At 60.0% G+C, this 20,362-nt stretch overlaps 1 protein-coding gene across 2 annotated transcripts in view; it reads left to right on the top strand.

Moving 5' to 3' along the window:
- AJAP1 (adherens junctions associated protein 1) overlaps positions 1 to 20,362 on the top strand; it is a 111,659-nt gene that overhangs the window by 53,879 nt on the left and 37,418 nt on the right. The gene's annotated exons all lie outside the window — the stretch shown is intronic.

Below are 20,362 nucleotides of genomic sequence, written 5' to 3'. Positions count from 1 at the left end.
TCTTCTGCCCGTGTTATTCCAGGTGCATGTAGACAATTAGCGCTTCTTGGCCTCAGCATATCTACCGCAGCTTCCTCTGTGTTTCTTTTCCCTCCTGTAACCCCTCCAATTGCTTCGAAGTGAGTAGCCCTTGAAAACCTCCCAGGCCAAAGCTTGTCCCTTCACTTGTGACCCCCCAGCACGTACCCGGCTTCAGGCTGGGCTCTGCTCCTGAAATCTAGCCGGAGGGCACAGCATCCCGGTCCCCTGTGTTCCGAGCCTCCTCCGGCACCCTTAGGCCCCACGCCCCAGCCTGACTCCCGGGTTCACAGATTGGATCTGTGCGTGCACACCTGAGACTAAGGGGCCGTATTTGCTGACTTGTAAAATAGGATGCAGATTCCAGGGCATAAGCACAAAGGGGTGGGGGCTCCGGGCCGCCTCCTCCACCCCCAGCTTGCTTCTCCTCTTCCGCGGGGCTTGGGCCCGACACGGGTCCTCTTCAGAACCCAGAGGACAGAAGAGAACGGCTCCTCAGGGTCCCTCTGCAGCCGGGGTGCCACACTGTCCCTCTCATGCTGCGGGTGCCCCAGACCCTGCATCCTGGCCGGCAGGCGGGCTGCGGTCGGTAGTCGGGCAGGTTTCCGTGGAGTGGGTGGCTTTTGTTCTGTGACCTACTTCCTTCTTGCACCCGGACAAGAGACCTGCAGTCTTTATCCTGAGCAACTCTTCCCTAGAGAGCCGCGTGTCTGTGGAAGCAAACCCAAGCTTCATTTCAGGCTGGGGGCCGGGGGCCGGGTCCAGGGATGCGGCTGGGAGCTCGGGAGCATCACCGGAGAGGGTCTGCGGGGCGGCGCCTCCACCGTCTCCCACGTAGCCTCCTTCCAGAATCTACAGACACACAGAGCCTGTGTGACATCTCTGTGCCAGGCTCCCAAGAGCGGTTTACAAAGCATTCGTTTTTATCTCAATAAACTCACAAGCCTTCATTGTAATAGAATTTAGCACTGCCTTCATTTGCTGCCATCTCCTCTGCATACGTCACTTACTGTACAGACATGGCTGAGCAAACTAACTCCCATTTATTCCGAATTACATTTGTTATGGCTAAAGTAAAACGCCCGGGCCGGCATTATAAGGTTCAGCAAATTAATTCACAGTACATTGGCCACTGCCGATCCAACATGACAGACGCTTATCTTGGGAAAGATTTATGGTTCTTCATAATCTAATCTGGTGCTAGGTTAATTTGTTTAGCACAACAAATTTAAAAGGGGGGAAAATTTGTGTGTTTGCTTTGAACACAGAGGAGTGTTGATTCTGGGAAGCGATGCTGAATGCTCAGGAGGGACAGCCCGTGGCCCGCAGACGCTGGCTCAAGGGTCAGGAAGAGAGGAAGTGCTGAGATGATTTCCCCAACAGGGTCCATCCACGCTTAGCTGGTCCTGCCTGTGGGACCCACGCCCCGGGGTGCTGAGGGCCTGAGCGGGGTCCTGAGGGTTCTCGTGCTCCTCAGACGTAGACCGGGGTCCCTAGCTCCTTGTGGAGTACGGCCTCCACTCACACTGCTCGGGCAGAACTTAGGGTGGCCAGGGTGGTCTTGGGGGCCCCTGAGCTGTGGGCAGGGGGCTGTGCTGGCCATGTGAGCGGTCTGTTTCTAGGCTGCAGGGGTGCGTGTGAACCTGGGCTCGGCTGCGTGTCGCTCGGTGACCCTGGGACAGTTCTCTTCTCTCCTGGCTTCATTTTTTTTCATCAGCACAAAGCTCAGAAACCTCTCTCCTAGATGGTCGCTGCGAGGATTCAGTTAATCAACACTGAGTACAAAACACGAGGCCTGGCACCTAAAGATCTGCCCCCCGTGCCAGTTGTTTCACACCCAGGGAGAGTGACTTCCTAGAGCAGGTTGCCGGTGTCAGGGCCAGCAGGCCCAGATGCGCCCCCTCACAGCTGGGAGCACCCCTAAAAAGTCAGGAAGGAAGGTTTTAGGAAGTGATGTGAAGACGTTGTTAAGTTAGCTCTGTTGTCCAAAGAAGTTGCAATCAGATTTAGAGAGTTGTCTTTGTTTCTGTAGAGACATGTTTAAATGTGGATGCTGTGTTTTCCAGTCTGTCTGTAGCACAGGCCTTGGTGGGCATAGAATGGGCAGGTGGCCGGTGAGCGGGGGCCCTCTGGAATCCCTCCAGAGCTAACATCATATGGAATAGCTGCCGGAATTATCCAAGGGCCCCTCCTGCAGGAATCACCCTGCAAGTAAAGAGGCTGAGAAGTCTCTCCCAGTTTTAGCATGGTGGGTAAGAGTGCCGCTGCCCTCCCGCCAATTCCTGGCTTCACTGTGTTAGCTGTGTGAGCGCGGGCGGCTCGCTGCTCCTCTCTGTGCCTTGGTGGGAATTATAGAATTAACTGTCTCATAATGTTGTAAAGATTAAGTGAGATAGTGCGTGCCAGGTGTTCAGTGCCTGGCACATAATAGCTCCTTCGTACATGTTGGCTGCTGTTAATATGATAACGATGAAGATGGTGATGGTGATGATAATGGAAATAATGGTGATGATGATGGTGGTGGTGATGATGGTGATGGTGATGATGGTGGTGATGGTGGTTGTGGTGATGGTGGTGATGATGGTGGTGATGATGGTAGTGGTGATGGTGATGATGGTGGTGATGATGGTGGTGATGATGGTGGTTGTGATGAGGGTGGTGATGAAGATGGTGGTGATGAAGTTGGTGGGAATAACAGTGATGGTGGTGATGGTGGTGCTGACGACAGTGATGATTGTTATCCTTGTGATGATTTGCATCACCAGGTTGCTGCTCCATTTGCTGCTCCATGGTGAGGTTATTTGATGAGGTCCTGTGCCCTCATCCTTGACCTTGGTGCAGTGACACTAGCTGGGAACTGCTTGGGATGGAAAATCACCTGGCTCAGGTTCACCAGGGTATTGAGTTCCAGCCTCACAAGGTGCTGGCGGAGGGTGAATGTCGGACGGTCAGCAGTTCACCTGAGGTCAGGAGAGGAGGGCTCCCCACAGCGGAGCGTTGTCCTCCTGTGACAACTCCCTTGCTGGTCGTGTTCTGAGTCTGGAATCACAGTGTCTCCCAGGAGAAAAACGGAAAGTCGTTTCCTGGGCTTTAATCTTAAGCCTCATAAAGGGAGCTGCGGGGAATCTAAGCCAGCTGGTTTCAGTCCCCTCAATTGCCTGCCACAGGAGCTCCTGGGCCCCTGGCGCGCGGTTAGTGCTCAGTAAAGATTTCCTGGACCAGACACTCCTAGACCCTACAACTGCCTGGGATTCAGCCAGTGCAGACACGTCTGGTGCTTTCCCCAATGCCAGTGTTCACAACTCTGAGAAGGTGTCCTGCCCAGGAGGGGCCAAGGTCCCCATTATCATTCAAGGTTTGTCCCCATTTAGATCAATCACGTATTCGTGACACCTAGCAGCTCAAGGATGCGATGGCTCCGATGTCATCCCAGTCCTGCCTGGTAATTTTTACATTGGAACCCACTCATGCGTCTCCAAGGATGATTTCCAAGTTGCTTTGTCCTTGTCAGTAGGGGGCCTTCAGCGTCCTCGTGGTGGGACAGGCTGCTGTCATCTTCTCTCGCCCCAGTGGTCAGCTGACCTGAACAGGGAGTGGAGAGACCTTGGCTCAAGTCCCACGAGGACGGACTAGTTTCCAAAGGCCGGGAGAAGGGGAGGGAAAGCAGGAGAAGCTGATGTAACAGGGGCACGGGCCCCTCTCCTCTGCTTAAAGCCGTGATGGCTGTTTAAATGCTGAGCCCCTTTTAATTAACTTTCTGGGTGTTTGCTGCCAGGGAAATGAATCCGTCCTTAATTTAAAGAGATTCGAAGCAAATGACTCATGAACTTCAAAAGTTTTGAGTGGCTTAATTGGGGTAAGAGCATCAATGAACAAATGAGCACAAGGCGCTTTCCCAGGCGTCCTACACTCTGCAGGCGGCGAGGGGGGTCTTTGGGGTCTTAGCTGGGACTTTCGGAATCAGTGCGGTGTGGCTTGTCCTGCGGGCTGTGGTTGCCGGTGGGGACCTGTCGCGGCCACAGGCGGATCCTGTGTGTCTGCCGACAGCTCTGGGACGCGTCCAGCCTCTCCGAGCGCGTCCCTGCTTTTGCTGAGCAAAGCTATGTTCACACCAAGTGGATAAATGAGCTCTGACTCGTGAAGCTGGCCGGGTTCTTCTGGAGATGACTCTGTCGCCGGCTCCCTTCATTTCCTGCGCGTCCTTCCTGTTCCACCTTGTTGCATTTAGTGCTTCTTAAGCTTTTCGTCTCCCCCAGGGCCTCACCCTCCTTCTAAGAGAAGTTGCGATCGGAAGGCCGTTTAACTCGTGCAGAACCCCGGCGCCTGTCCGGGTGTACTTGCTGCCTTCGCGCTGCGGGCCCCCTCTCCCCGCCGGGCTGCGGGCCTCAGCAGGCCCTCGGGAGGCGCAGGATGGGGCCCGCGCTGGTGCTTCCCTCCTTGGAAGCTGGTGTCCTCTAAGGGTGCGGGGAGGGGGGGTTGCCGGCTCTCCTGGGCCCGGGGAGGAGGGAGTCTCCCCTCCATGGTCACGGCACTAACAGGTCCGTTTGACATACGGTGGATTAAATTCATGGTTTTCATCCACTCACGGGAGAATGATTCTGAGCGTTGAGATTAAATATTAGACAGAACATCATTTTTAGGATTTTTATTTGACTGTGTTAGAACTGGTTTTAGAGTTTCTGGCTTCTGATCAATTGCGCAGCGAACCGTCCACTCCTTAGTTGACATTAAATGCTGCACCTCGGGGTGGGAGCAGCAGGGGGCGGTTAGGGGATGGAACCTCCCCCAGCATCTTGCCCTCTTTCCAAGGAGCTTAAAAATTGCTTTGGGAAAGCCGGACAGGGAAGGCCACGTGCTTGCACAAGAGACAGGTGACAGCTAAGGACGCGAGAGGGAGTGTCACCATGCGAGGTCGGCGAGAGCACAGTTGTTGCTCTGGAAATGGGTCGGGGAGGAGGGGTGAGCGAGGCCCGGTTTTGATGGACAGGGAGGGTGCGCACATGCAGAGGACGGGGAGATGGGGAGTGGGTGGAGGGCGGAGAGCTCCCAGCACAGTGGCGAGGCCAGCGCCCCTGAAAGCCCGGAGGCCTGCCTGGTAGTGGGAGCCGGGAGGCGACCCCAGGACCGTGTTCTCCCCTCTAGAACAGGCGCTGGAAGGGAAAACCCTCGAGGCCCCTCGTGCGGCTCTGACCTGACGCAGGACCGTGCGAGGCCCCGTGTCCTTCCTCCAAGAGTCAGGAAGACAAACTCGGTGCTGCTCCCCTGCCCATTTTGTCGTCAGCGAAAGGAGGTCCTTGGGGACCTCCACGTCTTCCAGTGTCACCCTGCCATCCGGGGGCCCAGGTGGCGGGCCCAGCAGCTCCAGGCACAGGTCAGCTCCAGGGCCAGCTCGGCAGACCCTGGAGACTGGGTTTCAGAGCCGCCGTTTGGGGTGAGATGTGCCTCCCCACCCCCTACCCCTGCCCGCGAGCCGCCCTGCGTGACGGGGCTGCTGTGGAAGGGCCCGTGGGGATACACCTGGCAGGGGCGCCCCCGTCCTCACCCCCGCGGCAGATCGGGCCCCAGTGGCGCTCTGGCTCCGCAGAGCCCCCCGCCATCCCGGAGACTCAGGCCCGCTTGCAGGCAGACACATGATGGCCGGGCTGCGTGGTTAGAGGGGAGGACGAGGCCTCTGGTCTTTGCTCCCGACCAGGTCCAGTCTCCGCCTTGAAGTCTGTCGTCGGGGGTAATGAGCGGTGGTAACGGAGGAGGACGCTTCTCTCAGCGGGAGCTTCGTCGCCTGCAGCAGGGGCTCAGAATCTCCCGGCTGAGGTGGCCGGTGAGCGGGGCTTGTAGGGGACGGAGCCTGGACCAGCGGGGGGGAGCATCTGACCCAGACCTGCCTCAGGCCCTGGCCACCCACCCGATGGCCAGTGGTGTGGCCTCCACTGCGCACGTGACGTTGGGGAGTCCCGGCTTCCTTACCTGCCATGGCTGTTCTGAGACTCGACCGTGTCCACTCCGGTGGAGCGCAGAGCTGTCAGGGGTCCAGGGCAGCAGTGAGGGAGCCCCCTCCGAGTGTGGACCCCCCGGGGGGTGGCGCAGTGCCAGTGCTGGGAGGCGCCGGGAGGTGCTGGGAGGTGCCAGGAGACGCTGGGAGGTACTGGGAGGTGCCGGGAGGTGCTGGGAGACACTGGGAGGTGCTGGGAGGCACTGCTTGTTTTGTGTCCTTCAGCTGCTCCCTCGAAGGTATTGGGACGAGGACACGTGGGAGCCTGGCTATCAGTGGTCTAGCTGTTCTGTGACTTCCACCTGCCCTGGAAGGCTCTGGGCGTCAGACTCCCCCCTGGAAACCCAGCAGAACCCCTCAATGAGCCATGCCCACAGCCCCTATGTGTGGGGGGTGGGGGCACCGCCCTGGGGGAGGTCGTGAGCTAAAGCATCCTTTGTACGGGGACAGCCTGCTTGTCTCCAGGGTCCCCTCTGCCCACCACCCATCATGAGTGGTCCAGGCTCCCAGCTGGGCTTCACCCCCCATGTTCTCAAACCCACCCTGGGGGGCAGGGAGGTGCTGACACTGAGAATCAGGGGCCAGTGGGCTTGGCCCCAGCGCTCCTCACCCCCAGCAGGGCCCTTTCTGTGGCTCCGGGGGACCCTCCCCACCACACATCCCTGCTTGAGGCTTCAGGACATCCTGAGCGGGGGCCCAAGTCTAAGAGGAGACCATGGTCCTCACTGGGAACGCCCCGGCCCATGCACGAGGTCCAACGACCAAAGGGCCTTCCTGGCTGCTTGGGCCTTCAGGAGGCTCCAGGGGGCTCCCCGCCCGCAGAGCCCACAGCAAGGTGCGCGGAGGGCAGATACCCACGCGGTGTGATTTCACACACTGTCTGGAAAGGCCAGCAGCCCGGGCCCCAGCCGGGACTCCAAGGGTACGTCCTGGGACCCAGGGCAGAGCCTCTAAGAGGCACACAGCTGGGTCCCCTTCTCTGTCCCCACCTCCGCAGGAAGGAGAGCCCCAGTGTCCTCTGTGGCGACGGGGCAGGAGGAAGGGCTCTGGGGACAGAGGCAGCTGGAGAAGGTTGGGCTGGGCGGAGCTGCCGAGGAGCAGAGAGGGAAGGCCAGCTTCCAGCGCAGGCCTCCTGACCCGCCCCGACCCAGGGCTCGAGTTCCTAATACACACTGGCAGTGCCCCCGACTCCCTTTCAGTGCGTCTTTTCATAGACAACGTAACCTGCCGGTACCAGTTTATCTGAAAACCCGTGCAGGGCCCTGACTGATTTAGCGGAAGCACAAAGGAAGGTGACTTACGACAGGCTGATCCGGGCCCATCTTCCCTGGGAGGCATAATGAGGCGTGAAAGGCTCATGCCCACCCCAGGCTTCACCAGGAAGGTGCTGCGATCAACACGAGCCGAGGCGGGTGTGTCCCCTGGGCCTGGACGGCAGGTGACTTTCTGAAACAGTGGACAGTTCTCTTCGACCTTCAGGACAAAAATAACACAGCCTGCAGCCTCCTTTCGTTGTGCTTGGTGGTTGAGTTCCTGGAAACGTCGGTGCTTCTTAAAATCACGCAAAAAATATTCTGCGTCTGTCCCTGGTGATGAAGGAGGCTCCGTGGGCTCAGAGCGTTTGGAGCCCAGACGTGCGTCAGGATGCTCGAAGTCACAGAGGGCGGAGGGCCGTCCGCCCGTGGAGGAGCGGGTCTGTCCTGCGCACTGCGGGGCGGGGAGCATCCGGCCCCACGCCACTGATGTCAGTCATTGTGACAGCCAGACTCGACTCCACATTGCAAGGTGCCCCTGCCCCCCGAGAATCCCTGCTCTGGTCCCAGACATCCCAGGGGCAGCCTCGCACCTGGGGGAGCCCCGTACCTCTCCGTCACCTGCATGCTTCCCACAAGAGGGCCAGCTTTCTCCCACATCCGAGTGTCCTGGGGGCGCGGCAACAAATCACTGCAAACTGGGGGGCTTAAAACAACAGAACTGCCTCTCTCCCGGTTGGTTCTGGAGGCCAGAGCCCAGAATGATGGTGTGGGGGGGCTTGCTCCCTCCCGAGGGCCCTCCAGTGCCGGGGCTCGGGTGCTGCACAGCTGGCGGTCTCGTCCGCACGTGGCTTCTCCCCTACGTGTCTGCGTCTCCCCTCTCCTTACAGGGACGCCTGTCACTGGGTTCAGCGCCCACTGTGGTTGCCCCGGAGGGCTCCCTGGGAGACTCTTAACTGTGTCTGTAAAGGCCCGTTTGCGGAACACGGTCGTATTCACAGGCTCCAGGAATGAGGGCATGGCTGTCTGCCGGGCCATTCAGCTCACTCCGGCGGGAGGAGCTTTCATTAGTTCTGGCCGGGGATTTTCTCCTGCGGCGGCTGCAGGTCCTTCCTCCTCCTCCAGCCCAGGTGGTGCTGGAGAGGAATGAGGGGCGGGGAGCCAGTGGGGCTGGGAGGAAATGGAAGCTTCCTTTGGAGAAAATGCTTTGTATAAACTGAGCTGCACAGGCAGGTCAGGGATCAGAGCTTGCGGTCCACTGGCCGTGTCCCCTGGCGCTCCATCCCTCACTCAGCTGTTCACTGGAAAGTGCTCCCTGAGCCCCTCCTGTGCTCCTGGCTCAGAGGCGCCACCCAAAGGCAGCGCACGCGCGGTCCCTCTCCCCTTGGGGGCAGCGGACAGACAGACACACCTGCACAAACACGAGTGAGGAAACTCCAAGGAGAGACGCATTCGAGGAGAGGGCACTCGGGTGGGGCAGGTGGGTGTTGCCGGGAAGGCAGCCCCCAGGACCCCAGTGATGAGAAGGAAGCAGTGACTGGAAAGGGAGGGTGGAGGTGAAGGAGACAGTGAGATGTGACGGGTGCCGTCAGGGCTGTTTGGAGGGTCCTGTGAGGGGGGTCTGGGAGGGGAGGTCAGGGTGCTGGGCCGGGCGAGGTCCTGAGGTGCTTGGAGGCAGTCTGAGGCTCTGGGTTTTACCCCGAGTGTCCTGGGATGAGCAGAGGGACGTGGTCCCATAGAGGGTCCTGGAGGACAGACCGTGGGTGGGGGGCAGGAGGCGGGCGGCCACAGCGGAGGTGATGGCAGGAGTCCAGTGGAGAGGGGAGGACGGGGGCGGACGGGACTTGCTGAGAAATCTGGTAGGGAGGTGAGGGAAAAAGCAGTCTAGAAGGCCTCTGGGTTTGGGTCTGGCTGAGATAGGCGGCGTGGGTGGCACGGGTTAGGAGGAGCCTCGGCCCCGCTCAGCGGAGTCGCCTTGAGCTGCCGCAGTCACTGTCCAAGTGGGACGTCTGTGGGCTCCTGGGTTTGGGAGTTTGGGGAAGGAAGGCTGAGCCTTAGGGTGGACACCCAGGAACCCTCCTGTGTTTGGATGTGGACGCCTGAGATCACCCAGGGGGAGTGTGGACAGTGTGTGATGGGGTTGGACATGGGGCCCGGGGAGGCAGTGAAGCATGAGGAATGGTGGGGGGACGGGAGGGGCAGGAGGAAGGAGAGGAGAAGGAAGGGTCTCACCATGGGGGAGGGGGAGGAGGGCGGGGTGGGGAAGAGGGACAGGAGGAAGGGGAGGGGGAGGACATGGACAAGGAAGGGTCAGGGCTTCTGGGAGGCAAGGGAGATGAGAGGGCAGGTGACTGTCCTCTTGTCCTGCGTCAGGTGTGGGCGATGGGAGGCCTGGTGAGGAGCCCCACTGGGGAAGATTATGGGGAGAGGGGAGGGAGGCGAGTGGAGGCAGTGGGCGGAGACAAAGGGTTTAGGAGTCTGGTCTGCAGGGGTGCCGGGAACGGGGAGGGGAGAGGACTACAGAGGTGACAGAGGACTTTTGCTGTTTTAGGGAGGGAGCATGAAGGCCCACTGCCTGCCGGTGTGAGTGGTGCAGAAAAGGATGAAAGTTCACGGTGGGGAGAGGACAGAGATACGGGGAGGCAGGGCCCTTGAGCTGGGGAAGGGCTGGCCTTGGTTGCTGAGGCAGAGGAGTTGGGCTGGTGGTGGAGAGAGTGGGGCCTTAATCAGGGCCTGGGAGACACAGCTTTACCCAGTGAGGGACCATCCCCTTTCACTGGAAGACCTGCACCAGCTCAAGGGGGACGTGTCCACCAGGGCTGGGGGGCACAGAGGAGGCCCTGCGCCTGCAGGTGGGGACTGTGAGCAGGCGAACAGAGGTCGCTTCTAGTGGAGGTGGGGGCAGGTGAGCGAGGCCTGACTGGCGGGGAGGTGTCTTGGGGGGTGTGGGTGGGGAGCCTTCCAGGGCCACGTGTAGAGGCCTCCAGGCAGGAGACTGGTTGTGGGGAGAGCAGGCGGGGGCAGGGCGGGAGCTGGAGCTTTCCTGGGGGGCGCGGGTGGGGTCCTGGGCAGGAGAGGAATTGGATGTTTCTCTAAAGTGTACACAGGAGCCATGCGAGGGCTGTCCCCAGTATGCAAGCCGGCTTCTGTCCCCACTGGCCTTGGCCATGACTGGGATCCCCCACCGTGGTGACGTGAGCTTGGGGTCCTCACCTGGTGTTGTAGTGGGTCAGCAGAATTGGAATAATGCATCCCAGACACTGCCCTGCACCAACCCCTGCGCCCCATCTTCCAGGCCTTGCAATTCCCGCCCCCCCCAGTCAAACAGGTTCTTGGGAAAACATCACCAAGTGCTCGGTGCTCCTTCCATCCCCAAGGGGATGCAAGCTTCAGCCCCTTCCAGGTGTGGGAGTCAGCTTCTCCTCTGTGGGAGCCTTTGCCGGAGGCTGGAGGGACTTGGGGCCACTAAACAGCTATCTGGAGCACAGCCTTCAACTGTCTGCTCAAACCCCCACCGGGACTGGCCCTGCTCCTGCTGGAGACTCAGACCCACACTTAGAAATGAGTCCCTCACTCTTCCCTCTGGGGCCCAGGCTTTACTGGGGGTGCACAGTCTCCTCCGTGTGGGGAGCGACTCCAGCTCATGTCCAGAGCAGCAGACTGGCCGTGTCTAGGAGGAGAGGATGCAGCCACCTGTAGCCCGCAGGCTCCAGGTTGCAGAGGCTAGTGGGGACTCCCAGCTCAGCCAAGGTTATCTGGTCGCCTGCAGCTGGAGTGCAGGCAGCGGCCTGCTGGAGGGCAGTCTTGTTCAAGTGTGGAAAAGTCTTGTTTCAGAAGGGTCCCGGGAGCCCAGGGTAGCAAGGCCATCTTCTGTCCAGCAGGCAGGGAAGAGGAGACTGGCCACGTCTGCAGCCAGGGCTGAGGTGCCAGGCCCAGTGAGGCTGGTTCCAATGGGAGCTGATGACAGAGAGCCCACAGGAGGGTGGGCTGGGGGAGGAGGTGCTCCCGGACCAAGGTGGAGAGGAGAACTCAGTGAGGAGACAAGGCCAGCCATCTGCAGCCCAAGATGGAATTTTCCATGGAAGTTGCTTCTGTGCTCAGGATGCTGTTGAAATCCACATTTCAGAGGGATTGAGTAAGTTCACTGGGGCTGGGTCTCAGTCTCACGGCCATGAGGGTGTGAATTCTGCTGATGCCTGGAAATGAACTTTCAGGCAGGCCCCTCCCTAGTGAGGCTTCCAGATAAGAATGCAGCCCAGGTGTCGGGGGCACCAGGAGCCTCAGAGCAGGGATGCCGTCTGGAGCTCAGGGCCTGCAAGACCCCAGTGGAGGACCCAAGGAAGCCACAAGGGGCTCTTGACCCACAGAAGCTGACATAATGAGTAGGTGGGGTTAAGCCCCGGTGCTCCTGGTGCTTTGTTATGCAGCTTTGGTGACCACTACAGCCTGGAACCCGGGGATGCCAGTAAGTGGGTTTGAACAAGTGAGTGCAGGGATAATGGCCATTAAGGTGATGGGTCCAGGTGGGCCCATCTTTCGATGGCCAGTGCCCTGCACCCCCACCCCAGCCAGTTTGGAGAGAAGCATCAAGCTTCTGGAAACTTCCATCTTGCTAACTCTCAGCCCCCGCTGAGTTAGCCCCCAATGTTCATGGGGCCTGCAGCCCCCGAGGGTGCTGCCCCCGCTCTCCTGCTCCTTCTGTTCTTGGCCAGCTGGGAGCTCGTCATTCTGTTGTGTCCTGGGAGGAGAAAAATCATTGGAATAAATTATGCATCAACACCAAGAGGTGGGTCATTTATTAAGAAGCGCGGCCGTCCTGGCTGCCCACCCGTAAGTAGCACCTCCAGCGAGTGAATAGATGGCCAGGCTCCGGACCTCGATACCGACAACTTCTTCCTTTTCTTGCGTCAGGGGAGCTGGTCGGGGGGGGAGGAGCCCTCAGCCAGGTCAGTGTCCCGTGGGTGTCACCACGCTAACGGGGACTCCCTGGTGGGCGAGCTGGAGCGTGCGGGCTGGGCCTCGCGGTAGCTGGCTTACCTCTGCAAAGGCCCCATTTCCAAATAAGGAAACTTAGGTCCTGGTGGGCAGGGCTCCAGCATAGCTTTGGAGGGGGATGCAAGTCAACTGGTCATTGGATTTAGGGCCTCCCGCCCCCCAGATAATCCAAGATGATCTCATCATGAGATCTTTAACCTGATTGCATCTGCAGACTCTTTTTCAAAAACAAGGTCACCTTCGCAGGTCCTGGGGGCTAGCACTTCAGCATCTTTTTTGGGGGACAAAGTTCAACCATAGAAGTGCCCCCTTCTTTCCACCCCCCATGGCCAACCAAATACAGCTCTTCCTTCCTGTCCGTGTGGCCCCCTGAGAGCGAACCCTTTGGATGGGGGGCTGTTTGGGAAGACGGCTGCAGAGGGAAGGGGTTCTTTACCCTGAGAACAGAAGTTTCTGGACATTTTCCTTGGCCACACGTGGAGAATGTTACATCCTATTAGATGAGGTGGCGGGGAGGGGAGGTGAGTCTGCTGCACATTTAGGGCAGAGGTTCTTGTAAAGTTTACCGTTGTTGACTTTGGCTTTGGGGAGAAAATGAGTCTACGAGACGCCAGAAGAGAAGTCGAAGCAGCGGGCCCGGCACCACTGTTCCTGAGACCGGGGTCCGTCTCAGCCCACCTGACCCGGCGTCTGGAGAAGACACGGGCAATGGGGAGGCACTTCCCTTCTTCCTGCTCTCGTCTCATCTTTACAAGTCTTAAAGAAAAGCGAAAACATGAGCCACTGCTCTCCTGCTGGACTTGCTGTTCCTGTGGGTTGATTTCTGGGAGGGGTGCTGTGCTTCCTGCCAGCCCAGGCTGCAGGCCGGACGCAGGGCCTTCTGCTCCGCAGCTGGAGACGGCGCCGCAGAACCCACGGCCCTCCTTTCAGGTCAGAGCTGGAAGAGAAGATGCATCTCCCCCAGCAGGAAAGCACCCGCCCTTCCTGCCCTTCAGGGCTAAGCCCACATCTGCTGGACAGAGGCCCCCCTCCCCCTGTAGAAACGGCATTCCTGGAGCGCCTGTCAGGTGCATCTTGGAGCTGGGCATCCAGAAGTGCAGAGGGAAGAACAGACACTCCAAGTGACACTCGACACCCACCGGCCCCGCTGCCACACTCAGGGCTTGAACAATTCTTGTCCCCTTGCACGGCTGGATCAAACTGTGCCTGTACTCCCCCTTTTCCTCTAGGCAGAGGGTATATCTTTCTTCTTTGGGTATCTCTTCTGAGTCTCACTCATAGATTCAGCTTCCGAAATTAAAAGGAGAGCGCAGATGCTTTTACCATGAGAACATTTCTTGTTGTTGTTTTGGGAAGTAAGTGAAGAGCTGACATTTGCTCAGGCTCCTTCAAGATGTCATCTGCGGGGAAGAGCTGCAGCTTTCTCTTGGCATTTTAAGTGCCCCCAAAGAGCTAAGCAAAGTACAGCATATCAAAGCATCCTGTTGTACACTTTAAATGTATTTAACTTTATTTGTCAATTATATCTCAGTGGAAGTAGAAGGAAAGGGCGCAGGACGAGGCAGGCCAGCCAAGGGGCCGTGGGCGTGGTCAGCCTGTCATCATATCAAGTCAGAGTTGCAGGGACAGCTTGAGAAGGAAGAGGAAGCAGGTGGTTTCAGGGACGGTGGCCTCAAAGCTTATGGTGGCATATGGAGGCGTTCCAGAAGGACTAGCTCCTGCCGGCTCCCCGCCTGCCTGGGGCAAAGGCAGAGGCACACACACGGTGGCCTCTTAGCCCGGTAGCTTCTAGAGAAAAGCTGAAGCCGCGAGGCTCTGGGCTGGTGCCCTTCGCTCCCATTGCCTCTGATCCGATCTGTCCTGGGGGGCTGGGGTTCTCCTCGACACCCACCAGGAAGGGGCCTCGGGGGCTGGGGGCTGGCACCAGCAGCCAATCCTCTTCACATTGCCCATCCCCCAAGACCCCTCCCTGGAGGCCAGAACGCCCCCTCCTCCTCTCAGCTGTGATAACAGAGCAGGGAGGGGCATCGGCCAGCCCCCACTGCCTCGGCATGGCCGTGGGGCGTGCCCCCGAGGGAGGAGGGCTCTGCTGGGAGAGAGCGGATGTGAGCGTGCCTTCCCCCTTGTAGGGACCAACGAGGCCATTTCCACAGGCCTCTCGGGGTGCGAGGACAAGCCAGAACCCTGCTCAGAGGGCCCTTGGCACACAGGGTATTAGGACAGCAGTGTCTCTCTCTTCCCCTGAGAAGGCAGCTGTGTGGTGGGGTGGGGCCCTCGGGGTCACCGTGTACTGAGAGGGGCATACAGGTCCGGGGGCTCTAATGCCATCTCATCTAAGGGCTTGGCTGTGGCGTCATGTGGCTGACCTGGGCAAGGTCCAGCCTCCTCGAAGTGGATACAGGGAGAAAGCACATGGAGATGCTGGAGAGGGGCTTCCCTGCCCCGCAGTTCTGCTCTACCGGCCCATCCCCGGCATGGTCCACCGGCTTTCACCCGTGTCCTTGGGCCTGGGAACCTGCTGTGCGTGGCCAGGGCTCTGAAAGGAGGGAGGTCCCTCAGAACTGCACTCTGCCCACAGTGCTGGAACTTTCCATGGACAAGAGCGGCACCCCCAGCTGGGCGCCCCGCGGTGCCCGACGCTGGCTGGTGCGGAGCGGCTCAGCAGCAGCAGCGCAGGGGGGAGCCTGCACTCCCACCCCTGTGGGACCTGGCGTGGGCCGAGAGCCCCGGGCCTCAGTGCGCACATCTGTGAAGCGGGGCGACCTCTGCCAGGCTTCCCCGGGCTCCCAGGTGACGCATGCTAGAGCTCCAGGGGAGTTAGAGTATGCGCTCACCCTTCCGCCTGTGTCCTCGAGAGATCCTCGGAGAACTTCCTCCCCAGATCGCCATCCCAGCCTGGGCTCCTGCCCGTGGCCTCTTCTGGTCCAGTTTCCTCACAGATGAAGTTAGCAAGGTTCTGGGCTCAGCCCACTGGGTATTTCAGCATGTGTGAGCATGGAGAGTAATTAGAAAGCTGTTCAAACCCTTATTTTCACCTCAGGAATCGTCGTGGGGTTTCCTGGCCCCTGGGCTGTGGGCCGCCCCCTGCCCCGCCTTCTCCCTGCTGCTCTGGCGGAGTAGGGCTCACGGGAGGCAGCGGAGTCCCATGGGGCTCAGCTCAGGTTTTCACTTGATTTCTTTTTTACAGAAATAGGCTGTCCCCTCCCGGCTGCCCGCACGAGGGAGAGGCGGCCTGTGCTCGCCCAGGGCCCCCGCTGCCCTGGGAGTCGCCATCTGCAAACCCCAGGGGTCGAAACACGTCGCACAGCAGGGAGACGCGGCCCCAGGGGACCCCGTCTGCTCATCCATTCGTTCGATTATTCATTCATTCAACCAGCCAAAGTGTATCAAGGGCCTGGCCCTGCAATCGGAGCTGGGGCCTTCGCAAGTACAGAACAGTCTCCTGACCTCGGGAAGTCCGTGACTAGTCCAGTGGGAACCCGAGACCCCGGGTCAGCTGGCACCCCTGTTCCGAGAGGCCGGGCCTCGCGGTTCTAGGCGATCAGGGCAAGAGCTCATCCTGCTCCCGAGCACAGGGGACCCACCGGGCGTGACCCGTGGGGAAGTTCCCGCGTGTCCTGACCCACCCCGGTGGTCCGGGCTGAGCCCCCGCCCCCCTCGGGGGCAGGGCAGGGGCAGGGCACGCCCACCGTGACGTGCGCTCTTTCCCAGATACCGGCGAAGATTCTGGTGTTATGATCTGCCCACACGCAGCCGTCTGTGTCAGAGCCAGAAATAGAACGCAGAAGATTCTTGCTCTGATTTCTGCTCTCATAATTCTAGGGCAAGACGCCCTTACGAAATGTGGATCAAAGGAGATTGGGGGGTGGGGTGCGAATGGAGCAGTTCACGCGAGGGCTGTGCAGCCCCAGCCCGGCCTCGCCGAACCTCCAATTAGCTGCGTTTATAACCCATCACATCCAAGTATTGACTCGGCTCAGCCCAGGGGAAAATGGGAGCGATTTGCAAAAGGCTCCTCCAGTCATGACAATGAAAATCCACATACAGACCTGCAGATCTCCCGAACCCCAGGCACCTGTTCTGGGTGGAGGAAGAGAGGTGCCAGCCAGGGAGCTGCACTTGGAAGATAGCAGCATGTCAGCTGAGCCCCAGGAAATGAGCGGGGTGTCGGATCTGCAACTCCCGCCTTAATGTTAACGATTAGATACATTCCGTGCTCACTACGAGCCGGGTTCTAAGTGCCTGGCTTGAATTCAGTCAGTCAGGGTCCTTGTAAGATGCACAGCAGCTCTGGGAGATGAACACATCTCTGATCCTTATTCAGCAGAGGCCAAAACAGCACAGAGAGGCTAAGTGACTTGTCCAAGGTCACACAGCCTATAAGAGGTGGAGTCAAGATTCGAACTCGACTTCAGGGATGTTCTTTCCTTTCAACAACTCTTTGGAGTATATAGTCCAGATTAGGAAAGGGAGACTACAAGAGATTAAGGAGTTTAGGGGAGTTGCAGAGGTTGACCCCAGTGCTGCCTGGCCCCAGAGGCCTGCTGTTCCCAGCACCCCGGGCCTCTGAGCCCACACATGTGTGGGACCAGCCCACCTTGTGGCTAAGCCTGGAGTGCCCTCTGCCCCGTGTGGTCCTGGCCAGCCCTCTCTGTTCAGACCCATTCAGACCAGTTCTCAGCAGCTCACAAGGCAGCCCAGAGGCAGCTTCTGCTATGTCTCCAGGAGGTGCAAGTCCCAAGAGGTCCCAGCAAAGGCAGCTCGAGCATCTGCGGAAAGGGAGGGGGCAGAAGGTGAGAGGGACGTCACATACCCCTGCATCAGCTGTGGGAAAGGCCGGCCCTTTCCCCAGCTGCAACCAGGCAATAAACACACGACAGCCCGGCCGCCAGGACATCTCAGTCCAAGTCCGACTGGGCAGAGTGACCGCAGGGTGGCGCTGCGTGTGGTGCACAAGCTGTCCTCGTTCTGGGAAGGGAGGAGAGAGGCAGCCCCGAGAGGAGCATGGGTGGTGGCGGGGCCGCGTTTCTCACCTCCTGCTGTGCAGGTTCCAGGTCCAGGGCTGCCCGCTGCCCCCGTGTCCCCATCACAGGTCAGCACGTCCGTGCCTGCTGTCCGAGCTGCTGCCGGTCTTGGCCCCGGTGCGTGGAGGGGGCTCAGCTGACCCCTTGGTGGGCACTGCTCGGTGGGTCTGGGGCCCCCTCGGCCCCCAGCAGGATCCAGAGGGTCCTCACTGCTAAATGGAGAAGACAAGAAAAGCATTTTGGGCTCAAGGCATTTCCAGCGGGACGGCGGCCTGTCTCCCCTCCTGACTCTCACTTCCGGGAGCTGGGAGACGAGTGATTCCCGGGAGGGGTGATGCTCGGCACACAGGGTCCCAGCTGGGGACCCAGGGTTGGGCTCTGCCTCAGTGGAGCCTGTTACCCCTCGCAGCCTGCCTGCAGCGTCCAGCTCAGCCCTGTTTGTCTCCTAAAGGCTCTAATTCTGTCTTCTGCCCCGAACACAGCCGGCCAATCCAGGGGACCGGAGCTTAGGAGGAGAGAACCGAGCCAGGCTCTCCGTCCAGGAGCCGCTCCGCCGCCCAGTTGCTGCAGCTGCCTGGCCGCTCCGAGCCTCTCCTTTCTCTTTGGTGAAACGGGGATCCGAAAAATGCCTCCTTCGTCAGGTTGTGAGGACCGAAGGAGCCAATCCTTGCAAAGTGCTCAGAGCACGCCTGGCGCCCAGGAAGGGCTAGGAGGGGGCTCACTCGGTACATTCTGTGAAATAGTCCGCACAGGACAGCCAGATCTGACATTGCCACTCCCCTGCTCAACAATCGCCTGTGGCTCCCGCTGCCCGGGAGAAAAGTCCACGCTCCCTAACTGGGTTCAAGGTAGTGGTCACCTTCACACGTGGCCCCCAGGGGCCTTCCTCCTCCCCAGGGCCTTGCCTCCTCTGCAGCGCCCTCCCGCCCCCCCCCCCCACTGCTCCGGAGCCCCCGGCCACAGACACGCCTCTCGCACAAATCTGCCTTTGACCCCCCGTGGCCGGAAGTGACCGCTCCCTGCAGTGTGCAGGATGCCTTCCCTGTTGTGCTTATCTACAGAAAGAGCTGCAGGATAGGATGGGAAGGGGGCCTCCCCCCGACCCCCGTCAGCCCACTGACGGGGCCCTGGGAGTCTCTTTCTCCCCTCCACGTGGCGTGATGCGGACTGATTGTAGCCACGCGGGCCCACTGTATCTATCGAGTAAGTTAACGGACAGAAAGGTTTTTAAATGAAGAGCGTGCCCCTGTTCAGGTCCCCCGTCGACTGTGTGCACTGGGGGCGCAGGTCGGGGAGCCCCTCTGAATGGGGTGTGCAGCTCAGCTGGGCTCCGCCTGGGTCTCTATGGGGACCCGGCTGTCCTGGGCTCTTGGGTGTAGAGCGAGGCCTGGGCGGGTCACCCTGCGAGGGCTGGTTTGCGGGCCCTGGTCAGGCAGGGACCCTGCTGCATCCAGCACCTTGGGAGGGTCAGGGCAGAGGCTCGGGAGGTGGATCATTACCCATTTTGGCTTGTTGCAGGGTGGGGATGGTCTGAGTTGTTTCTTGAGACGAGCCTGCCCTGCCCCTGCCTGTAGTTACTGCCGGGAGGCGGGCAGAGCCCTGTGGGCCCCCGGGGGCTCCGGCTGGAGCCACCGTGCCTACGGGGAGGGGCTCGAAGGCAGAGCCAAAGAGCGGGCCGGGGGAGCTGCGGCTGCTGCTGGCCTCTGCCCGGCACCCCGGCCGAGCCTGTGCGTTACAAGCACTGATGCGGGGGGCGGGGTGGGCGCGCTGTGCTAGCGTCGCCCCGGGGTGGTTTGGGTTGGTCCCGTCACACGGGGTCGGATCCCGGCTGCTGGCCCCAGCTCTCTGAGGCCCGTTTCCTTGGGCTGGGCCAGAGCTAGAGGAATACCCGCCAGCTCATCTCAGTCGCGCCCAGGGGCCAGAAGAGGAAGCCACGAGCCCAAGGCGGGCTGGGTCTAGGCGGTGACCCGAAGCCCTCGTCACAAGAGCTGGTTAGGCCTCTCCTAAGTTCCGGGGGTGCCAGCCGGTACCAAGGACTGATTTTCCTCCCTCACCCTGAAAGTCGTGTTTCTTCCCTCGTAATCTGTCAGAAACGCAGTGAGACCCCACGCCAAGGTCCTTGAGCCCCTGCAGCGGCACGACTGGGGGACCCGGAGCCTGGACGCCTGCCCCAGAGCAGAGGAAGGTCGAGGCCATCTGGCCGCGTAGACGCCCTTCACCATCTCTCATCTTTGTCGACCTATTGCGAGCAAGCCCGACGCCTTGGGAAGGCGGGCCCTCCTGAGGTGGGGGTCCAGGAAGGGGGCTTATCTGGGAATTCACTCAAGTGCGTGATTGCAAACCGCGGCCACGGCAGAGTTTACAGAAGATGAATGTCCTTCCGAGGGGAGTTAGTGTGGCTGGAGGGGGTTCGCCGGGCAGCAGTGGAAGGGGTGAGCCCTGCAGGTGGCATGAAACAGCTCGGGGTCAGTAGAGCAGGGGGAGGCCCGGTGCGGGGGCAGAAGGTGCAGCGGCCGGCGGAGGAGCAGGGCATTCAGACCACGGACGGCACCTCGCGGGGATCTGGAGACAGGAGACGCCCCTGGAAGGTCAGAGCAGTGAGCTCTCACCTTGGTTCTCAGGGTTCCCTCTGGCTGCTGTGTTGAGGAGAGACATGGGGGCAGGAGGCCAGGTAGGGGTCCCAGCGCAGGGGTTCAGGAGAAGCGAAGTGAAGCAGGACCTGCATGGAAGCCCTGTGACTGGACTCAGGTCCATGAGGACAGAAGTCCCAGCTGGAGGAGGTCAGGGCTGGAGGATGATGTTGAGACCTGATCAGTGTGTCACCTGCCGAGCTGGAGGGAGGTGGGCAGAGCGGGGCAGGAGAGGGCGGGGGCACATGTCCAGGATCCTGGTCACCCTGATCGGGCCGCTGCAGGGGCTCAGGGACCTTGGTGTGGGGTCTCACTGCGTTTCTGATAGATTACGAGAGAAGAAACATGACTTTTAGGGTGGCCAGGTTCCAGTGGAGAAGAGAGAGGTGGGGAGGACAGAGCTGTCTGTCCCTGAATCCCACGGGAGATGGATTTTCCATCATCACTAGCCTG

The sequence above is a fragment of the Camelus bactrianus genome, chromosome 13 (assembly GCF_048773025.1).
Source record: "Camelus bactrianus isolate YW-2024 breed Bactrian camel chromosome 13, ASM4877302v1, whole genome shotgun sequence".
NCBI classification, from domain to species: domain Eukaryota; kingdom Metazoa; phylum Chordata; class Mammalia; order Artiodactyla; family Camelidae; genus Camelus; species Camelus bactrianus.
This window is presented reverse-complemented; position numbering and strand designations above follow the sequence as displayed.